Here is a 21,495-nt window from a genome sequence, read left to right as displayed (position 1 = left end):
ACATCTAGTGGAAGCAATAGGAAGTGCCAAAACATTAATAAGCCCCTGTGTGTTTCAATGGCATAGGCTTAAAGGTAATTCAACACATCAGGTATCCACTTCCTGTCAGAATCTGTCTCAGGGTTTTGCCTGACAAATGAGTTCTGTTATATACAGACACCATTCAAACAGTTTTATAGACTTTAGGGTGTTTTCTATCCATATATAATAAGTATATGCATATTCTAGTTACTGGGTAGGATTAGTAACCAGATTAAATCGGGTATGTTTTTTTATCCAGCCGTGAAAATACTGCCCCCTAGCCCCAACAGGTTAATAAAATGATGATTAAAAAATACTCTTTCAAAATGCAGATGTTTATTTAGTTATGTATCCATAATGAATTACTATGGGAATAAATATAACTGAATTACAGAAATTTTGGAACTAAGTTGACTAATGAAGGTAAACAAATTGTTGCTTACTGGAAAATACTCCTTCAAACACACAAGGTCACATTGTACAGCACCATTATGGCTATTAGCAGGTAGCTGGACTATTGGCTTGCCTAGAAGGAGGGTAGGGGGAGAATTCTATCGTCAAATGTATTTCTTAGTTAGGTTGACTGTATCACAACCGGCCGTGATCAGTTGCAATTTCAGTTTAATCCACCAGAAAAGACAAAACAAATAATACAACAAAAATTATAATTATTATTATGTATCACTTCTTACCGTGATTGGGAGTCCCATAGGGCGGTGCACAATTGGCCCAGCGTTTCTCTCCCTCTAAAACAGAAATAAATGTTTTGGCCTTTACAAATATTATTTTGGCCTTTATTCAGATTACAATAGCTCACTTTCGTTTTTTGAAAACAAAATAACCTCCAAAATATTGGTATATATTATCAAGTTGATGGCAAAGTCATATAGCCCGGCACCTACATAAAGCTGAGGGACTCACTCATTTATGGCTTTGGATGAAAATAAATAAGTACCAACATTCTTTCTGATAGTCTTTAATAAAGACATGTTTTGGTTATCCTGACCTGGACACCATTTACAGTATTATAATAGCCCTCCTGATTGGTGCAGCGATCTAAGATGCTGCATCACAGTGCAAAATGAGATGCCACAGATGCAGGTTCAATACCCATGTCGGCCGCCACCGGGAGACCCATATGTAATTATTGGCGGTCACGTCATTGAAATAAATATTTTTCAATATACTGTAGGCCTACCGTAGGCAACATGAGTCTCACTAGTGTTGAGTAATGTGTTGTTAAAAGTGGTGTAGGTCTTATTTATTTAAAGATCATATTGAAGTTAGAAGCAATTGCCTACAACTATTTTAGCACCATTTCGCACTGCTTTGAGACAAGCATGGGGACTGGTCTTGATAAATCAATGAGATTTCTATTTTCACTGAATCTCCATTTGGGTGTTGGCTAGACTACAATTATACAATTAGGGTGAATAATGTTATGCTCTTAGTGTAACCTTTATTTAACTAGGCAAGTCAGTTACGAATTCTTATTTACGGACAGCCTACTCCTTCCTCCCAATCGCGGAATCGAACCCCAGTCTCCCACGTGCCCGCACGACACGGGGATTCTTTAGCTAAATAGCCCAGTACTGTATCCTACTCTCGACCATCAGCGACATATTTTCCAGGGTTTTTTTAGTTTTTCTTGGAATAGAAACACCATAATATTAATCAAATTAATTAAGCAACATTTCTTAAAATCAGTTCCATATACAATGTTCTTACAAAAAAATGTTTTAAACTCTCGAGTACAGCCACTATTGAAGGCTATCAAATGTTTCTCAAAGATGCCCTCTGGTGGTCAAACTAGCACAAACTAGATTTAATGGTTATGATGGCTGACACAAATAATGTGCCATAGAATTCTGCAGCACCATGCAAGCTGTGCTGCAGTACGTTGCAACTTTTAAAGGATGAACCACTGTATCGCTCCACAAAAGCCACAGCCTTTGCAGAGCAAAGGTCTCAGAGCAAGTGATGTCATCAATTGAAACACTAGTAGCACACACCACTAACTAGCCATTTCACACCGGTTACACTCACCCTCCTTCTCCACAGCCACCCCAGCAGCTGGGCAGAGCCCAACTGAGTGATCCAATGTAACAGTAATGCTTCCGTCCCTCTCCTTGCCCCAACCTGGGCTCGAACCAGGGACCCTCTGAACACATTAACTGCCACCCACGAACCATCAGTACCTTTTGCTCCACAAAAGCCGCGGCCATTGCAGCGCAAGGGTAGCACTGTCGCAGTCATGACATTTTTTCAGCCGGTTATTTTCATGTAAATAACTATCTTAAAGCCTCTACGCATACAAGCAGCATACAAGCTACTGATGTGCGCCTTTGGAACGTCTACATTTTGAAAAGTCTAATAAATCAATTTAATATACACTATCACAATAAATCCATTATTTATTTTAGGCAGCTCTAAAGAAACATGATATGAGGAAAATATATTTTTGCACCATGCCACAGGTAGGCTAGTTCATTTAGCAGACAAGATTATTTTGTATTATATGATTTCATAGTAAGAAGGATATAATTCCCATTTCGGAGCGAGTGAGCATATGAAGTGGCTGTTGAGCTGTCAGTGAGGGGAAAAAAGTATTTGATCCCCTGCTGATTTTGTACATTTGCCCACTGACAAAGAAATGATCAGTCTATAATTTTAATGGTAGGTTTATTTGAACAGTGAGAGACAGAATAACAAAAAAATACAGAAAAACGCATGTCAAAAATGTTATAAAATGATTTGCATTTTAAGGACGGAAATAAGTATTTGACCCTTCTGTAAAACATGACTTAGTACTTGGTGGCAAAACCCTTGTTGGCAATCACAGAAGTCAGACGTTTCTTGTAGTTGGCCACAAGGTTTGCACACGTCTCAGGAGGGATTTTGTCCCACTCCTCTTTGCAGATCTTCTCCAAGTCATTAAGGTTTCAAGGCTGACGTTTGGCAACTCGAACCTTCAGCTCCCTCCACAGATTTTCTATGAGATTAAGGTCTGAAGACTGGCTAGGCCACTCCAGGACCTTAATGTGCTTCTTCTTGAGCCACTCCTTTGTTGCCTTGGCCGTGTGTTTTGGGTCATTGTCATGCTGGAATACCCATCCCCGACCCATTTTCAATGCCCTAGCTGAGGGAAGGAGGCTCTCACCCAAGATTTGACGGTACATGGCCCCGTCCATCGTCCCTTTGGTGCGGTGAACTTGTCCTGTCCCCTTAGCAGAAAAACACCCCCAAAGCATAATGTTTCCACCTCCATGTTTGACGGTGGGGATGGTGTTCTTGAGGTCATAGGCAGCATTCCTCCTCCTCCAAACACGGCGAGTTGAGTTGATGCCAAAGAGCTCTTTTGGTCTCATCTGACCACAACACTTTCACCCAGTTGTCCTCTGAATCATTCAGATGTTCATTGGCAAACTTCAGACGGGCATGTATATGTGCTTTCTTGAGCAGGGGGACCTTGCAGGCGCTGCAGGATTTCAGTCCTTCTCGGCGTAGTGTGTTACCAATTGTTTTCTTGGTGACTATGGTCCCAGCTGCCTTGAGATCATTGACAAGATCCTACCATGTAGTTCTGGGCTGATTCCTCACAGTTCTCATGATCATTGCAACTCCACGAGGTGAGATCTTGCATGGAGCCCAAGGCCGAGGGAGATTGACAGTTCTTTTGTGTTTCTTCCATTTGTGAATAATCGCACCAAACGTTGTCACCTTCTCACCAAGCTGCTTGGCAATGGTCTTGTAGCCCATTTCATCCTTGTGTAGGTCTGCAATCTTGTCCCTGACATCCTTGGAGAGCTCTTTGGTCTTGGCCATGGTGGAGAGTTTGGAATCTGATTGATTGCTTCTGTGGACAGGTGTCTTTTATACAGGTAATAAAATGAGATTAGGAGCACTCCCTTTAAGTGTGTGCTCCTAATCTCAGCTCGTTACCTGTATAAAAGACACCTGGGAGCCAGAAATCTTTGATTGAGAGGGGGTCAAATACTTATTTCCCTGATTAAAATGCAAATCAATTTATAACATTTTTGACATTGGATTTTTTGTTGTTATTCTGTCTCTCACTGTTCAAATAAACCTACTATTAAAATTATAGACTGATCATTTCTTTGTCATTGGGCAAATGACCAAAATCAGCAGGGGATCAAATACTTCTTTCCCTCACTGTAAAAGTGATCATTTGAATCAGGTTCTATATGCTAGATTTAGAGTTATTTGGCAGATTTAGTTGCGAATGATACAAACCTTAGAATGTTTTAGAAATCAAAACAGAGTATATGGGCTGCATGATGCGACTATAGGCTATTGTGATCTGTTCCTTGCCTAAGGCTGCTCATTCATCTCCATGCTGTTCTCTCATCAAGTGATCATATTTTCACCCATCAGACTATTCTCAATTTAATCTCGTCTTTACTAATATGTAAAATTTGTTTCAATTTAGAATGGCTCATTTATCAAATGGACAGGAACAGGAGTAAAAATACATGTCATCCCTATGCACTCAAAAAGAAAATGGAGGCCGCGCTGCCACAGTTCATTTTTCAATCATGCCGGGTAAGCTACTACTCCGGTTTTATAATAGAGCATGTGCTTAATATGAGCAGCTGAGGAATAAATATAGTAGCATCTAGGATCCTCCTCTTTTTAAGGGAAACCATCAAAACTGCTGTCAAACGGGATTGAATATAGAAATGTCCGGGTTTATACACTGAACAAAACTATAAACGCAACATGTAAAATGTTGGTTCCATGTTTCATGAGCTGAAATAAAAGATCCCAGTAATGTTCCTAATACACAAAAAGCTTATTTTCTCAAATGGTTTGCACAAATTTGTTTACATCCCTATTAGTGTGCATTTCTCCTTTGCCAAGATAATCAATCCACCTGACAGGTGTGGCATATCGAAAAGCTGATTAAACAGTATGATCATTACACAGGTGGACCTTGGGTTGGGGACAATAAAAGGCACTCTAAAATGTGGTTTTCATATCAAATCAAATTTTATTGGTCACATACACATGGTTTGCAGATGTTAATGCGGGTGTAGCGAAATGCTTATGCTTCTAGTTCCGACAGTTTTGTCACACAACACAATGCCAGAGATGTCTCAAGTTTTGATGGAACGTGCAGTTGTCATGCTGACAGCAGGAATGTCCACCAGAGCTGTTGCCAAAGAATTGAACATTGATTTCTCTACCATAAGCCACCTCTATTGTCGTTTTAGAGAATTTGGCAGTGAGTCCAACTAGCCTCACAACCACAGACCACGTGTAACCACGCCAGCTCAGGACATCCACATCCGAATTTCTACACAAACTGTCAGAAACCGTCTCAGGGAAGCTCATTTGCATGCTCATCGCCCTCAGGATCTTGACCTGACTGCTGTTCGGCGTCGTAATCGACTAATCGAGAAGTGTGCTCTTCACGGATTCAACTGTACCGGGTAGATGGCAGACAGCGTGTATGGCAGAGCAGTTTGCTGATGTCAACATTGTGAACAGAGTACCCCATGGTGGCGATGGGGTTAAGCTATGGACAACGAACATAAGCCATGGACAACGAACACAATAGTATCTTATCTATGGCAATTTGAATGCACAGAGATACCGTGATGAGATCCTTAGTCCCATTGTCGTGCCATTCATCCACCGCCATCACCTCATGTTTCAGCATGATAATACACGGCCCCCTGTACGCAATTCCTGGAAACTGAAAATGTTCCAGTTCTTCCATGGCCTGCATACTCACCAGCCATGTCACCCATTGAGCATGTTTGGGTATGCTCTGGATCGACGTAATCTAGTTCCCACCATTATCGAACAACTTCGCACAGCCATAGGAGTGGGACAACATTCCACAGGTCACAATCAACTGCCTGATCAACTCTATGCGAAGGAGATGTGTTGTGCCTCATGAGGCAAACGGTGGTCATTAAAGATACTGACTGGTTTTCTGATCCACACCTCTACCTTTTTTTAAGGTATCTGTGACCAACAGATTCATATCTGTATTCCCAGTCATGTGAACTCCAGAGATTAGGGTCTAATGAATTTATTTCAATTGACAGATTTCCTTATATGAACTGTAGCTCAGTAAAATCTTTGAAATTGTTGCATTTATATTTTTGTTCAGTTTAATAACACATATTTCACTCTATGCACCGATTGATGAGCATGCAGCCTTTCTACGCAACAGGTGATATTCCACCCAAACTCTGTATGCCATGGGCTTTCCAACCCTGTTCCTGCAACTAGACAGTGCTTAATTTGGGTAACCAAGTGAAATCTGGTCGGGAACATCGATAGTAACATGTTTTCACAACAAGACATATTTTATTACATTCTTGACAGCACCTCTCTCTGACCACTCTAGAAAGGAGAGAGAGGAGATGGAAATGCAGTGGTGCGATATTCTGTAGCTAAAGGTAATGTCAGCTTATTCATTATAAAAAATATAAAAAATGCCCTAATACTAGGCTATTCAAAATCAAATATAAATTCACTATAATTGTAGGTTAACTTTTGTAAGCCCCCCTGCACAATCAATGAACCAACAGCATCGCCTTGGCCTACATTATATTCTCTCCCAGACTCATGGATAGAACGTTTGGAGCGTAGTAGCATAAGGTAACCAGTCCATCCAGTATGCATAATAATACAGTTCACACTCAAAGGTGATTACTAGAATTTGTTTAATTTTGGTGTATAGGCTAGACCAACTGTTTTTCTGCCATGTGTAATATGCAATAGGCTATTAGGCGATGTATTGTATAATGGCACAATCATTATTTTAATTCAGGCATTTTTGGGGGGGGGGGGATTGGGCTCATACACTAAGTCTATAAAATATTGATCGTTTCATGACATATACTGACCAGGTGAATCCAGGTGAAAGCTATGATCCCCTATAGATGTCACTTGTTAAATCCAATTCAATCACTATATATGAAGGGAAGGAGACAGGTTAAAGAAAGATTTTTAAGCCTTGAGACAATTGAGACATTGATTGTGTATGTGTGCTATTCAGAGGGTGAATGTGCCTTTGAACAGGGTTAGATTTAAGTGCCTTTGAACAGGGTATGTTAGTAGGTGCCAGGCTCACTGGTTTGTGTCAAGAACTGCAATGCTGCTGGGCTTTCAAGCTCAACAGTTTCCTGTGTGTATCAAGAATGGTCCACCACCCAAAGGACATCCAGCCAACTTGACACAACTGTGGGAAACATTGGAGTCAACATGATCCAGCATTCCTGTGGAATGCTTTCGACACCTTGTAGAATTCATGCCCATGTTCCTAATGATTTGGTATACTCAGTGTATATAGGCCTATGCGTACGCATAAGGTCTATTATGCATATGGGTGTTTTGAATTAATCCACAACCTTAAGTGCTGTCCATTTCTTTGTGTTAGGCTTTGAAACAACATACACAACATTTGTGTATGCTCCATCTTCTTAAACCAGCTAAATGGAGTGCAATATTTGAGGCAGTCTGCATAGTAAGACTATTGTTCCCTTGGTGGAGCCATGACACTCAGCTAACAACATAATAACTAAATATGTTTCAATTATTGCTATCCAGGCCATTTAAATTGAGTGATTAAAAAGGATGATTGTCCAGCAGCATGCAATTAAAATGGCAGGGGTCCTCCCTCTGATTTAAACATGTACAACGACAATCAGGTATCCTTTAATACAAACAAATGAAATCTTGTCAAGATAATAATGACTATGAGAGCAATGTTGGTTATGAGGGCCATTAGTTAATTCAGTGCAGGCGCCGGTAGTCAGTCCTCTTTTGTGTCCATACTGTAGCAATATAGGGTGTTATCACCACCCAGCACTCCTACAAAACACTATGGAGCCAATACATTTAAATCCACATGAGTAGCTATAAGTGCATGCCTGATGGGCTTAATGTTTCACCCTTTAGTCACTCTAATGTGTAGTCTTGCATATGAATAGCAGGGTGTAAGCTTTTATGTTTTGGTACAGAGCAAAAGGAAACGAAACAGAGAAAATGACTCTGACACCTGTGCTCTTCAAATCCAGAATATATCACAGAGAAGGAGTGGGCATGACAAATGTAGAGCGAGCACATGAGAAAAAAGAACAAAAACAAAAGAGATTACTGGTGCTGGGAAAGAAAGCTGCAGCAGAGATGTTGTTGAATGAAAGGAGGTATCCCACTGAACCCTTCAAGGCATTTCTCACATTGTATTCCATTATCCTTCAAGCCTATAGTCTCAACAACAGGCAACCTTGAGCCTAACAATAAGCTAACGTTTAGGCCAAGGCCTTTCCCAGTGTGTGAAATAGCAGGCTGGCCTATCAACACATTCCTCTCTCTCAATATTTTTAATTGAAAAACAGCTGGTGAGTAAACAGAATCAGTCTCAGAGAACACGTAGGCCCGGGGTCCTCCGGGAAGCAAGTGGGATGAGCTAGGCCCCTTCTCTGTTTGTTTGGATAACTTGACGTGTGGGGCTCCCGAGTGGTACAGTGGTCTAAGCCACTGCATCTCAGTGCAAGAGGCGTCACTGCAGCACCTGGTTTGAATCCAGGATGTGATGCAGCCTGGATTCAAACCAGGTGCCGCAGTGACGCCTCTTGCATCACATCCGGCCATGATTGGGAGTCCCATAGGGCGGCGCATAATTGGCCCAGCGTTGTCCATCATTGTAAATAAGAATTTGTTCTAACTGACTTGCCTAGTTAAATAAAGGTAAAATAAAAAGTATCTGTGCTGTCCAAAGCCACGGTGGACATGTTTGCAAACTCTCGAAAGCTGCAGACCACACAGGCCCCAGCTGTCACAAGTAAACAAACTCTGATGAGGGTCAAGCAGTGACAACCAGTCTGGTCTGGTGTTCATACCAAACCAAACCCTCAATCATAGACTTCACTGCCCATGGCTTACTTCTTTTATCTGTTTAGTTTTTTCTCCCTCCACTAAAGAATAGTAGGGAAATCAGGTTAATCAAATAAGCCTGAGAAGGATTATGTAAACAATCAGGCTGGAGCGAATTACTGAGAACTATCAAAATGATCTGTTTAGTCTGGCAGGAGTTGGCATGGCGAGTCTAGGTCACAGCTGGTGCTCACAGCAGATGCAACAATCAAATGAAAACAACAAAACAACATGAAGGGGAAGCAACCTCATCTAAAATGGTAGCCGTGACACCCAGACATGTATCTCCTCATGCTGTTTGGGGAAGGCAGGCTTCGAAGAGCCTTGAGGACTTTTGTTATTGCGAATGTTAGTGGCGTTATAACAGCTACCTACTGGAGGAATATGTCCTTGTGATGTGACAAAATGGTTTGTTTGATATCATTCTCACTCGGATGTTAGAGTTTTTGAACGTTTAATGTTTGCATGAATAAAGCATACAAGCGGGAAAAAGGGATAAAAAAACAGAGCCCTCTGTTTGGACAAAGGAAGAAGGCTGTGAAGAAAGCAGAGCACTGTGATTTCATGAGCAAACTGGATTTTCAAAGGTGTTGGGCTGGAGAGTCTTCAAGGCTGGAGCGTAGCATTAAAACTCTCCCCAATGCTCTGCTGAATTTGAATACGAACACAATCATGTTTATACAGTTGAAGTCAGAAGTTTACATACACCTTAGCCAAATACATTTAAACTCAGTTTTTCACAATTCCTGACATTTAATCCAAGTAAAGATTCCCTGTCTTAGGTCAGTTAGGATCACCACTTTATTTTAAGAATGTGAAATGTCAGAATAATAGTATTGAGAATGATTTATTTAAGCTTTTATTTATTTCATCACATTCCCAGTGGGTAAGTTTACATACACTCAATTAGTATTTGCTAGCATTGCCTTAAACAATTTAAACTTGGGTCAATGTAACGCTAGGGCGTAGTGGGTGCAGAGTCAGGAGCAGGAGGCAGAGAATGCAGGGTAGTGTTCATTTATTTAACACACAACGGCAAAACACAAGCCGCCCGTACAGCGAACTAGAGCGCACACCAAAACCAACGTGCCCAAACACATGGGACAAAAACAGGTCGGCGCAACATACGCGCTCGCACTTCAAAAATACAAATGAGCGTGCATACACAAGCAATACAGTACCAAACAATCCCGCACACAGAGCAGGCGGGCCTCCTGGCTAAAATAGTCCAGCTAATCAGCCCAAACCAAAACAGGTGCACACAATCAGCAAAAAGGGGGAAAAGGAAATCAGTGGCAGCTAGTAGGCCGGCGACGACGACCGCCGAGCGCCACCTGAACTGGACGGTAGCTACCTACGGTAGGAGTCGTGACAGTCAAACATTTCGGGTAGCTTTCCACAAGCTTCCCACAATAAGTTGGGTGAATTTTGTCCCCTTCCTCCTGACAGAGCTGGTGTAACTGATTGAGGTCAGGGCTTTGTGATGGCCACTCCAATACCTTGACTTTGTTGTCCTTAAGCCATTTTGCCACAACTTTGGAAGTATGCTTGGGGTCATTGTCCATTTGGAAGACCCATTTGCGTCCAATCTTTAACTTCCTGACTGATGTTTGAGATGTTGCTTCAATATATCCACATCATTTTCGTCCCTCATGATACCATCTATTTTGAGAAGTCCACCAGTCCCTCCTGCAGCAAAGCACCCCCACAACATGATGCTGCCACCCCCATGCTTCATGGTTGGGATGAAGTTCTTCGGCTTTCAAGTCTCCCCCTTTTTCCTCCAAACATAATGATGGTCATTATGGCCAAACAGTTCAGAGGACATTTCTCCAAAACGTACGATCTTTGTCCCCATCATGTGCAGTTGCAAACCATAGTACTTCATTTTTTATGGCGGTTTTAGAGCAGTGGCTTCTCCCTTGCTGAGCTGCCTTTCAGTTTATGTCTCACGGGGGACCAGTACGAAAAAAGAAAAAAAATGTATGAAATGTATGCATTCACTACTGTAAGTCGCTCTGGATAAGAGCGTCTGCAAAATGACTAAAATGTAAAATGTAAATGTCGATATAGGACTCATTTTACTGTGGATAAAGATACTTTTGTGCCTGTTTCCTCCAGCATCTTCACAAGGTCCTTTGCTGTTATTCTGGGATTGATTTGCACTTTTCACACCAAAGTATGTTCATCTGTAGGAGACAGAACGCTCTCCTTCTTGAGCGGTATGATGGCTGCATGTCCCATGGTGTTTATAGTTGCGTACTATTGTTTGTACAGATGAACGTGGTACCTTCAGGCATTTGTACATTTTTCCCAAGGATGAACCAGACTTGTGGATGTCAATAAAAAAATTCAGTGGTCTTGGCTGATTTCTTTTGATTTTCTCATGATGTCAAGCAAAGAGGCACTGAGTTCGAAGGTAGGCCTTGAAATACATTTACAGGTACACCTCCAATTGACTCAAATTATGTAAATTAGCCGATCAGAAGCTTCTAAAGCCATGACATAATTTTCTGGAATTTTCCAAGCTGTTTAAAGGCACAGTCAACTTAGTGTATGTAAACTTCTGATCCACTGGAATTGTGATACAGTGAATTATAAGTGAAATAATCTGTCTGTAAACAATTTTTGGAAAAATTACTTGTATCATGCACAAAGTAGATGTCCTAACCGACTTGCCAAAACTATAATCTGTTAACAAGAAATTTGTGGAGTGGTTGAAAAACAAGTTTTAATGACTCCAACCGAAGTGTATGTAAACTTCAACTGTAATTCAAAGACACTCACCGATCGTTTCAAGTTTCCCTCTTTAATGGCATGACCACAAATACACTTCAAGTTGAACTCAAAAGTGCTGGTATTCCCAAAGAGACCTGCATTCAAATAATATTTGGTTTCTTTGAAATACTTCAGCTGCGCTTGATTAAGCTTGCCTGGCTCAATGGAACCAATTTAATAGTTGAAAATGAACGCAAAAGTGCAAGCCCAACTACCCGGCACTCCAGACAGGCTCAATCAAACTCTCAAAAGTATTTGAAAGAAAATAAATACTACAGGTGTGCCCCCAAATCCCCACTGACCTCCAGTAGGAACTTCTCAGCTTCCGATGCCCGGCCCGATGCCACACACTGGAAGGTGGCATTCTGTCCAGCGTTGACCTCCTCATCCCCCAGCCGGGAGAAGTGGGGCGCCTTATCTATAGGAACAGAACGAGAGAGTAGAGATCAAAGGACTGCTGTGCCATGACAGACAGCCAATCACAATGCCAGCCACCCAGACCAACAAAATAAACACTTTTATTTAAAATACGTTTTACAAAGTTATGTGTGGCAAAACGCCAATGTCCTTCATTTTGAGGGCGTTGCAGCTATACTAGGTGTCCTGAGTGGCGCAGCGGTCTAAGGCACTGCCTTTCAGTGCTAGAGGCGTCACTACAGACCCTGGTTCTATCCCGTGCTGTATCACAACCGGCTGTGATCAGGAGTCCCATAGGGTGGCGCACAATTGGCCCAGCATCGTCCTGGTTAGGGGAGAGTTTGGCCGGGGTAGGGTGTCATTGTAAAATAAGAATTTGTCTTGACTGACTTGCCCAGTTAAATAAAAAATAAAATACTACATTTCATGATTTCTAAAGAGCTGCAGTAACTTTTTATAAATCAGACTTTGTTCCAGCTTCATTACCAGTGTGAGATGTGTGTGACTGTGAAAGTATGAAATGTCACCTTCGGCAGCTTTTCACATTATACAACAACGTAATTTAAACTTTTATGTTTAATTAGATAAGAATCAGAGACTAATTTTCTCCCATGAAGGATCTCACCGCTGGTTGGAGAAGGACTCATTGACATATTGCTTGTTCTCTCCCTTATTGTCCTACAATAAACCCATAAAGAGAAGTCATCCAATACACAACTTAGAAATGAATTGCTGGCGGCTACTATTCTCAACAACCTTTTACTGTGGCGATACGTCATAACACGTGCGTCAATGGAAGTTAGGTGAACATCCTTCAGCCAGATCCCCAGATAACTCAGAAATCAGGCTCAAGAACATTGTTGCTGATGAAGAACAAACAGCACTCTTCTAATAAGGACGAGCTCCGCAGTGAGTCAGAGTGTGGGTGCTGCAGCAGCAATCCCACCCGCTACACTGTGATTAACACTGGAGCTCTCCTACTCCTCCACAGCTCTCTACAGAGCCTAACCACTGGGTTAGAGCCTCCAGCACAGGCCACAAGATGGAGGACAACCCAACCTGTCAATCAGGAGACGTTACTGTAGAGGTGGAGTAGTAGTGAAATCAAAATGCGATTTCCCATGGACGACTCCCCCGTCTAAGGTTAATTCATAATTCATCGTAGCTAAGAGCCAGCATAAACAAACACAAAAACTAATGTCATAAAAAAAACAGGTCCTTCTGTTGACCAAAGAACTTGGTAGTATAAATGTGTCAGATCACATACCGGGGACTCTTTACCATGATAAATATTTCATTTGACTGCAACACTGGTTTCAGAGTCAAAGACTAGGACTATGGAGACTACAACAGAAAGTCAAGCGTGCTTAGCAGTTTCAACCAGAGTCTGCAAGAAGGAAGGAGCTTGGTGGCTTTTCTTCTTTTTTTCTCCTTCATATTCCTTCCTTATACCTTTTTCCATTTCACTTTTGTCTCCTTTACCTGTGACAAATGGTGCAGGCTGGCCGTGTGCCACCGTAGACAGTACTGTGCCCAGGTCCTGATGACAGTCTTAATTATTTAATGGTAGCACTGAGGGGGTGTAGAAAATACCATCTGCTCTCCATGGGAAATGCAGGGAATCACTGGGTGGCTAGGCATGGACATAATCAGCATCTCTGATTGAAATCCCTTCCTGTCTCCATGGCATGTGGTGTCTATAAAACCATACAGTAGAAACTCTACTGTACAAAAATATAAACGCAACATGTAAAGTGATGGATACAGTTTTAATTTACTAAAACGAAAGATCACAGAACTGTTCCATATGCACAAAAAGCTTTTTCTCAAAAATGCTGTGCACAAATTTGTTTACATTTAGTGAGCATTTCCCTTGCCAGGATAATCCATCCACCTGACAGGTGTGACATATCAAGAAGCTGATTAAACAGCATGATCATTACACAGGTGCACCTTGTGCTGGGGACAATAAAAGGCCACTCTAAAATGTGCAGTTTTGTCACACAACACAATGCCACAGATGTCTCAAGTTTTGAGGGAATTTACATTTGGCATGCTGACTGCAGGAATGTCCAACAGAGCTGTTGCTAGATAATTGAATGTTTCTGTACCATAAGCCGTCTCCAACGTAGAGAGTTTGGCAGTACATCCAACCGGCATCACAACCGCAGACAAAGTGTAACCTCGCCACACACACACACTACACGGTCCATTTCTTAAACATAAGAATGAGTGTGAGTTTTTGTCACAACCAAGCTTGTGGGAAATGACAAAGAGTTCTTATAGGAACAGGGCACAAATAATATAATAATTAATAATTGTTCTCTTTTTTAACCATCTTACATATAAAACCTTATTTGTTCATCGAAAATGGTGAATAACTCACCACAGGTTAACGAGAAGGGTGTGCTTGAAAGGATACAGATAACTCTGCAATGTTGGGTTGTATTGGAGAGTTTTTGTCTTAAATCATTTTCCACACACAGACTGTGCCTGTATTTAGTTTTCATGCTAGTGAGGGCCGAGAATACACTCTCACATAAGTATGTGGTTGCAAAGGGCATCAGTGCCTTAACAGTGAGATTTGCCAAGGCAGGATACTGAGCGTAGCCCAATCCAGAAATCTGGCAGTGGCTTCTGATTAAAATAAATTTTCACAGAACCGCTTGCTGCAATTTCGATGAGGCTCTCTTGTTTAGATATCAGTAAGTGGACTAGAGGCAGGGCATGAAAGGGATAACGAATCCAGTTGTTTGTGTCATCCTTTTCGGGAAAGTACCAGCGTAATTGCAACTCACTCAGGTGCTTCGCTATATCACATTTGACGTTGTCTGTAAGCTTGAGTTCATTTGCACACAAAAAAATCATACAATAATGGAAAGATGATGGACCTGTGTGTTGTCCTTGTGTAACAGGGTTATATTGGGGGAATCCCTTGCCACTTTATTGTTAAGCCAATGGATTTTTGGTTTTAGTTTGTCTTGCCTTCACCTACTCATCTTGGCTGGATTGCGTGGCTTGCTTACGAGGGAGGATGTATCAGTTAGAATCGTCCCAGTGAACAAGCACCAAACCAGCGTGCAGAGTTGGATGGTGAGCCGTGCATTGCATGACATGCAATTTTGTGCTGTTTCTGTCAGAATAAATCTCCATGACTAGTGCCACAAGTTGGAGTTTGTGTCGATGATTGATTGCACACGACGCAAGAAGAGTACTGTTATAGTAGTGCCACGACCGTTCTCCTGGATCGGATCATCCTTCGCTGGATTTCCATCTCAGAACTTCACAGTGCTTGTCGTTCGAGAATCAAATAAGAGGTTGCTGGTGCTGTTTATGGCGAACCATGAACAATTAATGAACATGCACGTGTGGAACGGTTGGTAAGACACTAACAGCTTATAGATGGTAGGCAATTTAGGTCACAGTTACGAAAACTTAGGACACTAAAGAGGCCTTTCTACTGACTCTGAAAAACACCACAAGAAAGATGCCCAGGGTCCCTGCTCATCTGCGTGAACGTGTCTTAGGCATGCTGCAAGGAGGCATGAGGACTGCAGATGTGGCCACGGCAATAAATTGCAATGTCCATACAGTAAGACGCCGAAGACAGCGTTACAGGGAGACAGGATGGACAACTGATCGTCCTCACAGTGGCAGACCAAGTGTAACAACACCTGCACAGGATAGGTACATCCGAACACCACACCTGCGGGACAGGTACAGGATGGCAACAACAACTGCCCGAGTTACACCAGGAATGCATAATCCCTCCATCGGTGCTCAGACTGTCCGCAATAGGCTGAGAGAGGCTGGACTGAGGGCTTGTAGGCCTGTTTGTAAGGCAGGTCCTCACCAGACATCACTGGCAACAACGTCGCATATGGGCACAAACCCACCATCGCTGGACCAGACAGGAATGGCAAAAAGTGCTCTTCGCTGACGGGTTGTGGTTTGGTCTCACCAGGGGGGATGGTCGGATTTGCGTTTACTGTCGAATAAATGAGCATTACACCGAGGCCTTTACTTTGGAGCGGGATCGATTTGAAGGTGGTGGGTCCGTCATGGTCTGAGGCGGTGTGTCACAGCATCATCGGACTGAGCTTGTTGTCATTGCAGGCAATCTCAACGCTGTGCGTTACAGGGAAGACATCCTCCTCCCTCTTGTGGTACCCTTCCTGCAGGCTAATCCTGACATGACCCTCCAGCATTACAATGCCACCACCCATACTGCTCGTTCTGTGCGTGATTTACTGCAAGACAGAAATCTCAGTGTTCTGCCATGGCCAGCGAAGAGCCCGGATCTCAATCCCATTGAGCATGTCTGGGACCTGCTGGATCGGAGGGTGAGGCCTAGGACCATTCCACCCAGAAATGTCCGGGAACTTGCAGGTGCCTTGGTAGAAGAGTGGGTTAACATCTCACAGCAACAACTGGAAAATCTGGTGCAGTCCATGAGGAGGAGATGCACTGCAGTACGTAATGCATACACCAGATACTTACTGTTACTTTTGATTTGGGCGAATGTTATGGGGAATGCACACAGCTCTAGGGGTATGGATGTGTCGGGCCTGAACCTGGTATTGAAGTCTGAAATCAGGGAGCAGGTGTACTTTAGGGGTGATGGCTCTGAAAGTGTACAGTGCATGAGTGGGAGGATATGGTCATGGTTTACATGCGTAAGAGGGGCGTATCTGTGATGGACCAAGCAGATGAGGTTATGGGTAGGCTTATGGGAAGGGCCCGCGATGTTGTTAAAGTGGGCATACGCCGCAATCTCTCTGTTGATTTATTTAAAGGCCCAAGTCCCATCTTTGACATACTGAAACAACATTTTAGTGACACTGCTTTTTCAAGTATGCCCCTCGCTGACTTTTATGCCACATTACCTCTGACTGATGAACAACCATTCAACTATTGACTCAGACTAAACAGGGCTATGGAGGTTGCTGAAGATTGTCTAAGAAGACAGAAGAAAAGTGTTAAAGACCCATCTCGTGAGCTCACAGTCATGTTCATCAGACATTGCCCTAATGCTGAAAAGTGCAAGCCATTACAGCTGTGGACCGCTGCAGATGTCCATGAGAGGTTGGATGAATACAGGAGGGAGCGGAGGTACTCTCACTTTTCTAAGGTGACCTCAGCCATCGCAACAATGAAGCAGGAAGTTGGTGCTGTCATGCCACTCAACATGCCTGCTGTGAGGCCCCACATGGAATCACCTAATGCATTGCCTTCCTCAGCCCAGGCTACTCAGGGCTCAGCTGAGCCATTGGAACGTATCCTTGCAATGCTGAAGCGTGTGCTGGAGCAGAGGCCACAACAGTCTAACTGTCAGTTCCAAAAAGGGAATAGGAGCTAATTGAGGTCTAATGGGCCATGTGAAGTGTGTGGGGATGCAGGACACGATACTTACTTTCACTGCAGGGCCAGTCACCTCTGCCATGCAGCTGGCAACGCACACTCTCAGTGCCCCAAGGCCGCAGCTCTAAGCACAGCTGGTGGAGTCCCTACAGTAATCACTGCTCAGCTGCCGGAAAACTAGTAGGCCTGCATGTAGAAAGGGAGAGCCTTTTGTAGAGTCCCCATCAGTGAGAGCTGTTGATTTGGAGTCTGTATATAAAAGTGTTTGTGATGAAATGGAGACTGAGAAAAGTATCATAATGCAGAACACACAGAGACTTTTCTCGTATAATGATTTATTCTATGCCAAGGTGTTAATAGGAGGAGAAGTGGAAGTGAGAACTATGCTTGACAGTGGGTCCATGGCTTGTACCTTGAGCTCTAGGGTCTTACCTGAACTGTTGCATGCAGGAGTGTTGAAAAGTCCATCATTGATTCCTACAGAGGTAGTCTTGGTTGTTTGTGGTGGGTTGAAGACGAGGCCTTTGGGAGTACCTGAGCTGCAGCAGCTTTACAGCCCTGACATTCCATCGCATAAGAAATTGATGTCATTTCTTGGGTGTGGTGGTGTATTACCAGCAGTTCATTGAAGGTTGCTCGACCATCGCAAAGCCTCTCTTTGAAGCCTTGTGTCCAGTTGTCAAGCCAATCTGGAAAAAGAAGCAACGCTCACCTGCCAGGAAGTTGATGGCTGCTGACTGGACAGCAGAATGCAGACAGGCCTTATTCCAGCTAAAGCAAGCCTTACTGGACCAGGTTTTGTTGGCCCACCCCAACTTCGACAAACCCTTTCTACTCTCGGTGGACACGTCCAGCAACGGCTTAGGTGCTGTACCAGGTTCAGGAATGGGGAGCTACAGCGAGACCTATAGCCTTTGCGAGCAAGCCCCTCAGTTATGAGCAGTCGAGGTATCCTGTGCACAGGCTCGAGTTCTTTGCATTGAAATGGGCTTTCTGTGACGAAATCGTCCCACACTATTCAACAGCCAGTGACAAATCAGAGCGCCAAATTTAAAACCACAAAATGTCATAATTCAAAGTTCTCAAACATAGGACTATTTTACACCATTTTATAGATACACTTCTCCTGAATCGAACCACGTTGCCCGATTTCCAAAAGGCTTTACAGCGAAAGCAAAACATTCGATTATGTTAGGAGAGTACACAGACACAAAAAACCACACAGCCATTTCCAAGCAACTAGCATACCCACCGAAAACGTACTAAATTACTCACGATAAACATTGACAAAATACATAACAATTATTTTAAGAATTATAGATACAGAACTCCTTTATGCAATCACTATGTCCGATTTTAAAATAGCTTTTCGGCGAAAGCACATTTTGCAATATTCTGAGTACATAGCTCGGCCATCACGGCTAGCTAATTTGACACCCACCAAGTTTGGGACAACCTAAACTCAGAATTACTATTAGAAAAATTGGATTACCTTTGCTGTTCTTCGTCAGAATGCACTCCCAGGACCTCTACTTCAACAACAAATGTTGTTCTGGTTCCAAATAATCCATAGTTATATCCAAATACCGCCGTTTTGTTCGTGCATTCAGGTCACTATCCGAATGCAGGTCACTATCCGAATGCAAGCGCATTTCGTGACAAAAAAATGCAAAATATTCCATTACCATACTTATAAGCATGTCAAACGCTGTTTAAAATCATTTTTTATGCTACTTTTCTTGTAAAATAGCGATAATATTCCAACCGGGCAACGTTGTATTCATTCAGAGAGAAAGAAAAACATGGAGAAGTCTCGTGAACGCACGTCTCAGTCTCACTGTCCCCAGGCTGACCACTTACAAACTCTGCTGCTGTACTTTGCCCAGAGACAGCAGACACCCCATTCCACTTTCTGGCGGCTTTAGAGAGCCAATGGAAGCCTTAGAAAGTGTCACGTTACAGCACAGATGCTGTAATGTCGATAGAGATGCAAGAGAAGGACAACAAATTGTCAGACAGGGCACTTCCTGTATGGAATCTTCTCAGGTTTTGGCCTGCCATATGAGTTATTTTATACTCACAGACACCATTCAAACAGTTTTAGAAACTTTAGAGTGTTTTCTATCCAAATCTACTAATTATATGCATATTCTAGTTTCTGGGCAGGAGTAGTAACCAGATTAAATCGGTACGTTTTTTTATCCGGCCGTGAAAATACTGCCCCCATACCACAACAGGTTAACCTGTATGACAGAATAGTCAGAGGAGCACCAGTGGAGATTGGTGATAGAGTGTTGTTGGCTAACAAGGGGGAGCGCGGAAAGCGGAAGCTCGCTGACCGTTGGGAGGATACTATCTACCTTGTCACTGGATTGAATGCTGACAGTCACACTTTAAAGATTCAGAACAGCTCCACTGGACAGGAGAAGGTACATCGCAACCTGATAATGCCAGTCAACTTTCTTCCTCTTCCTCATGCTGACGTTGATGATGGAACAGACATGTCTGGATTAACAGAGTCTGAGGACATGAATGACGGCCTTGTGGTCTCACCTGCCATGGACACTGCAGTGGATGATGATGCTGAGTACAGAACAAAAGTGTGGGTGTCGGAGTTGCCTTTTGAAGGAACAGGTTACACAAGCCTGGAGGGTGATGTGCGATCCTTGGCTGCTCAGGATATTCCACCTTTGGATTTTGTGGAAGATGTACTGCAGCTGGAAGGTCTGCCTCGATCAGAGAGTCTTCAAGAATCTGACCAAGACCGTAACAGTGTAGTGAGTGAGCTAATTGACCAGTCTGCTTACAATATCCGTACTGACCTACCAAACTCGGACCATTCAAAACCTGATCAGTTACACACTGACTGTGTTGAAGGACCCACTATTGCAACAGTACACAATGATGTCACTCCTTATGCAGTTGAAGGTACTCTGGGTAGTATTGGGTCAAGGGCAGGAAGACAATTTAAACCAGTGTCAAGAGTGATTGAGATTATGAATCAGCAGACAGTTAGCTCTTGAAGGTTCATATGTGAATAGAGGGTCATATTCACATCTTTTATTCGTTTTCTCTATTAGGTAGTCTAAAAATATATATACTTTTTATCTCTGGATTATTCTGTACATATGTTGTCTGTCTCTGTACCTGGTATGTTTGCGCAGTGCAGTTTTGTATTTGTATTATTTTTGTTTGCAAGTGGAATTCGGTAGGGGGGAGTGTAACAGGGTTATATTGGTGATTCCCCTTGCCACTTTATTGTTAAGCCAATGGATTTTTGGTTTTAGTATTGTCTTGCCTTCACCTACTCAACGTGGTATGTTATTGTCTGGTTTGTGTGGCTTGCTTATGAGGGAGGATGTTTCAGTTAGAATCATCCCAGTGAACAAGCACCAAATCAGTGTGCGTGAGTGCAGAGTTGGATGGTGACCTGTGCATTGTATGACGTGCAATTTTGTGCTGTTTCTATCCGAATAAATCTCCATGACTGATGCTACAAGTTGGAGTTCGTGTCGATGATTGATTCTACACAACGCAAGAAGAGTACTGTTACACTTGTTAATGCAGACAGAGAAGAGTTCCAACGTCTTAATCATAGCCTGAATTTTGTCCCGCACATTGAATATAGTTGCGGAGAGTCCCTGTAATCCTAGATTCAGATCATTCAGACGAGAAAAAACGTCACCCAGATAGGCCAGTCGTGTGAGAAACCCGTCATCATGCAAGCGGTGAGACAAGTGAAAATTATGGTCAGTAAAGAAAACTTTAAGCTTGTCTCTCAATTCAAAGAAACGTGGCAATACTTTGCCCCTTGATAACCAGCGCACTTCTGTATGTTGTAAAAGCGTTACGTGGTCGTTGCCCATATCATTGCATAGTGCAGAAAACACACGTGAGTTCAGGGGCCTTGCTTTAACAAAGTTAACCATTTTGACTGTAGTGTCCAAAACGTCTTTCAAGCTGTCAGACATTCCCTTGGCAGCAAGAGCCTCTCGGTGGATG

General features: G+C 42.8%; 1 pseudogene; it reads right to left on the bottom strand.

Annotated features, from left to right (window-relative positions):
- Positions 1-21,495, bottom strand: part of LOC115165376 (receptor-type tyrosine-protein phosphatase U-like) — a 282,163-nt pseudogene that overhangs the window by 108,706 nt on the left and 151,962 nt on the right.

The sequence above is a fragment of the Salmo trutta genome, chromosome 3 (genome assembly GCF_901001165.1).
Source record: "Salmo trutta chromosome 3, fSalTru1.1, whole genome shotgun sequence".
Taxonomy (NCBI): Eukaryota; Metazoa; Chordata; class Actinopteri; order Salmoniformes; family Salmonidae; genus Salmo; species Salmo trutta.
The sequence above is the reverse complement of the archived record's forward strand: the minus strand, read 5'-3'. Positions and strand labels throughout refer to the sequence as shown.